Raw genomic sequence first — 4,779 nt, forward strand, 5'->3', positions numbered from 1 at the left:
GAGACACACCTGGTGGGGCTGAAGCATTACTACTTTCCCTGAGCTCAGAAATCACTCCAGGCAGGAAGCTTCCAGGCATCATATAGGATGCAGGGTATCAAACCCAGGTTGGCCACGTGCTGGGCAAATGCCCTTAGAACTGTTCTATTGCTAAGACATGCATATGTTTTCTTGAACAAATATTCCTTTCCTTCTCTCTGCTCAGATCTTTTGAAATACTGTTTAGCAAAATCTATATTGCTTCACTAAAATGTATAATAAAATTATTGCATTAAAAGAATAAGAATAACCACCCTCAATTTTGGACCAGTACATAAAATAAAAAATATTCCAGAAAATTATGTGCAGCATTTTCTTTTCCCTTTTCTATATTCTCTCTTTCCTACATCCCCTTTCTCTCATATCTCTCCTCACTTTCTCTCCTCTGTGTTCTCTGTTCTCTCTTTTTTCTCTCCTCACTCCTCTCTCTTCTCTCTTCTCCCTTTCTCCTCTGTCTTCTTTTTTTTGTATGTCCCCAATTCACAATACAGAGCAGGCAAAGGGCCTGGGTTGAGGTGTATATGGGGTGCATTTACTGTACCTCCTTTTCTATACAGTCTGTAAAAAAACACAGCCTGTGGTAAGAATTGCGAGGCCTTTTCTTTTCTTTTTTTTTGATATATATACATACAAAAAATCCTTCACCAGTGCAACATTCCCATGACCAATATCCCAAGTGTCCTTCCACCCCACCCCACACAGGCCTGTACTCTTGACAGGCTTTCTACTTCCCTCATTCAGTCACATTTTGTTATGCTAGGTCTCAGTGTAATTATTTCTGTGACGGCACTAAATGATCCCTGTGGTGAGCTTCAGGTCGGGAGCTGGACCCTCCAGTCCTCCTCTATTTTGTCTCTGAGAATCACTACACAAATGGTTTTCATTTTTCTTAAAACCCATAGATGAGGGAGACCATTTTGTGTTTATCTCTCTCCCTCTGACTTATTTCACTCAGCATAATAGATTCCATATACATCCATGTATATGATGGCTGCATAATATTCCATTGTGTATATGTACCATAGTTTCTTTAACCATTCATCTATTGAGGGGCATCTAGATTGTTTCCAGAGTCTGGCTATTGTAAACAATGCTACAATGAATATAGGTGTGAGAAAAGGATTTTTGTATTGTATTTTTGTGTTCCTAGGATATATCCCTAGGAGTGGTATAGCTGAATCATATGGGAGCTCAACTTTCAGCTTTTGAAGAAATCTCCATATCGCTTTCCACAAAGGTTAGACCAGATGAAATTCCCACCAGCAGTGAGTAAGAATTTCTTTTTTGGGGCCGGGCGGTGGCGCAAGAGGTAAGGTGCCTGCCTTGCCTGCGCTAGCCTTGGACAGACTGCGGTTCGATCCCCTGGTGTCCCATATGGTCCCCCAAGCCAGGAGCAACTTCTGAGCGCATAGCCAGGAGTAACCCCTGAGCATCAACGGGTGTGGCCCAAAAACCAAAAAAAAAAAAAAAAAAAAAGAATTCCTTTTTCTCTACATCCCCACCAGCAATGCATGTTCTCATTCTTTTTGATGTGTGCCAATCTCTGTGGTGTCAGATGGTACTTCATAGTTGTCTTTTCTGTGTTCTATCTCCTCTTTCTCTTTTCCCACTCTCTTATCTCTATAAGGGAAGAGTTATCTTACACAAATGTTTATTGTAAAAAATTATAATCATTGTTCACAGGTTAATGATTAATTGTAAATAAAAAACTATATTATCTTTTTGGAGGTGTTATAGCATATTAAATTTTGGAAACCTTATGGACATTTTCCCCTGTTTATCTTGTGTATTAAGATATGTGTCTCTAAATATAATTATATAAAATGCACACATATAGAAACTTATTATACATAATACTATATTCAAGGTAAAGGCTTAAAGAAAAAATCTTTAAGCTATATTATTCTAAGATTTATATTGAGTCAAGTTATATGTTTGAGAATGAAAGACTTGACTTTGTTTTAAGAAGACTGACAAAACTTTAATTATCCTTATGTTATTTGAGTGCTTCTAGTATTAATCCCCTCATATACTGATAACAAAACTAACAGTGACTTGTAACCTGCAGCTAACACGTTTTTATTAACTCCTTCTACAGTTTTGCTATTTCATTATAGATTCTGACACCTTATTTTGTGTGGTTTGCTTTTGTATTGTCTTGATTTATTTCAATATATTGAGAAGAGAAATTTTCTATTTAATATATAGTACTTTCTTATTCATCTTCTCCCATAGGTAAATTACAATTTTAGTAAATATCATTGCATTGTTTTTATTTAGTAAGTGCAATTTATGTTGTTAGTGTTTTTAATAGTAAAATCTTATATTAGACACAGTATTAACTGAAAGCCTACTTATATAATTTTATTAAATATTGACTAGCAATCTATTTAAAAAGACACTCTCAAATAGGTTTTAAATGCATGAATTGCAAATAATTTAAACTATGTTTTTTTTTCCAGTTTTATAATTTTTATTATGAATTATGAGAACAAAAGATGCAAAGAAAGAGGATAAGGTAAAGTTACAGTGGAAGGACAATCACCGATAACATAATTATCAGAAGAAGTCCCCTTGCTGATATCTTAACTTTGAACTTTCACCAAAGAAAGTTAAGATAAATAAAACAGAATCCATGTGCAATTACTTTGTCCCTCAAGTCCCCAGATTGTAGCACATTATAATATTTCTTAACAGCACACAAGGCAATCTAAAGCCATCAAACTTACGTAACTCCTTAAACATTAGAGGCATAGTATTTTTTACATTTCCATGTACATGCATATTAGCTTAAGTTAACCTCAAATTTTAAGTGGGTGTGTTTTAAGGATTAGAGTCAAAGGAGCACAGTAAAAACGGTGTTAGAGTGGCAATTGTTGTTTGCATAGGCCCATCAAAATATGAGAGGCATGGAAAGGAATAGCCTTGGCCTAAATACAAAGAGATCCTACCCCTGAAGTTTCCTGGCATAAGACCAGCTCTAGGCCTCAGGAAAGTTATCGTTCGCTCCAAGACATTGTCCGTAGCGCCAACACACTTATCACACAGTCTCTGTTGTCGGTCTCATGTTTCTGTATTAAAGATTCTGGAATCTGCATGTCCTACATTGAAGTCATGATGTGGAGTGCCTTCTCGTTTCACCTCACCATGAAAGGGGAATGTAGGAAGCCCTGTCCTGTAAGCAGGTTGTTGTTGTTAAGTCTTCTCAGTGTTAAGGGAAGTCTCTTTTGAGCAGGACGATGTCTGAGCAGTGGTAGGGTCTTCCGTGGTAGAGGATTGCTTCCAGGTGATGTTATAGACAAACCTCACCATAAAGGGTCAATACAGCAAGCCCTGTCCAGTAAGCAGGTCATTGTTCTTGTTGTCTTCTCAGTGTTAAGGGATGTCTCTTTTGAGTAGATCGATGTCAGAGCAGCTGTAGGGTCGTCCCTGGTACAGGAATGCCTCCGGGTGATGTTATATACAACCTTGGATGTTAAACTATGTTTTTACCACAATCTATCTCATGGGATACTCAAAATTGCTCAAGGTAGGACAATGATATTTTTTGAAAATACTTCTGGACTTAGTAAAAAAAATAATTTTCTACATAGGAACAAAATTTTTTTTATTTTTTGCAGTGATTTAAGGGAGTTAAATTTAAGGAATACCCAGGCTCCATCCTAGGAGCAGCATAATGACCAAGACCACCAACTACAGAAATGGACTAAAACGACACTGAAGAAACAGAACTACTAGAACCACAAAGAAAGACTTCATCATAAGCTCCATTCCTTGAGCTGTACAGACACCAAGATCTCTAGATATAGAGATCTGATTTTACCATACAAGACAAAGTCTTCCATACACCACAAAAGCACAAAGGGGATAGTAAATGATCATGCGAAGAGTCTATAGTTAATCCCATGACTATATACTTCAGGGGTGGAGAAACCCTGAATCTCGTAGGCCAAGGGAATTCTCTCTATAATATCCCCAATAGTTACAGTGCCTATGCAGGGGGGAAAGAGCACAAAATAATCATTTTATCCACATATATATTTATTTATTGATTGATTTTTTTGACTTCTTTATTTTGGTGTAGATATTGAAGTTGATTTCTCCAATTTTATTTTATTTATTGTATTTTCTCTTTCTCTTTCTTTTTGCACTCTGGCATGGTTTGATTTCAGGACTGAGACTATTGTGTAGTGCTTGTCTTTATTGCTGTAGTGCTCACTGGATATTTAATTTGATATTTCTTTCTGTATTGTTGTGGTATTTCAATTACCTTTTTCATGCCCTCTTTCAAACTGAGGTTGAAAGCCTCTAGAAGGACTCTGCCCATTTTCAGCTTATTTGATTTTTCTTTTCATTTATTTATTTATGTATTTATTTATTTATTTTTAGTCCATTCTATTGCTTTTCTTTCACACAAAGCCATGTAACTCGAATTATCTAGCTCCACCTCTCAAATAGACGGAGAAACAAGGGAGGGCACCAGGACCAAACAGATATATGATCACAAATAGTAAGCTAGACAAAGAGGGGATCACCTACGCTAGCAGCCCGGGGGGGGGGGGGGGTGATGGTTGGGATATGGGTTGCAGGAAAGGAATGGGAGTGGGGGAAGGACAAATTTGATGATGGGTATTCCCCTGATTCAATGTTAATATGTACCTAAAATACTACTGTGAAAGATAGGTAAGCCAATATAATCAAAATAAATATTTAAAAAAAGCATTCCCCCCAAAAAAAATT

At 36.7% G+C, this 4,779-nt stretch overlaps 1 non-coding gene across 1 annotated transcript; it reads right to left on the reverse strand.

Annotated features, from left to right (window-relative positions):
• Positions 1-504: 504 nt before the first annotated feature.
• On the reverse strand, positions 505-636 carry LOC126026386 (small nucleolar RNA SNORA51). Its single transcript, XR_007501675.1, has one exon. It is a non-coding gene; the product is annotated as a small nucleolar RNA SNORA51 (small nucleolar RNA).
• Between the last annotated feature and the right edge of the window lie 4,143 nt (positions 637-4,779).

This window comes from Suncus etruscus, chromosome 13 (assembly GCF_024139225.1).
Source record: "Suncus etruscus isolate mSunEtr1 chromosome 13, mSunEtr1.pri.cur, whole genome shotgun sequence".
Taxonomy (NCBI): domain Eukaryota; kingdom Metazoa; phylum Chordata; class Mammalia; order Eulipotyphla; family Soricidae; genus Suncus; species Suncus etruscus.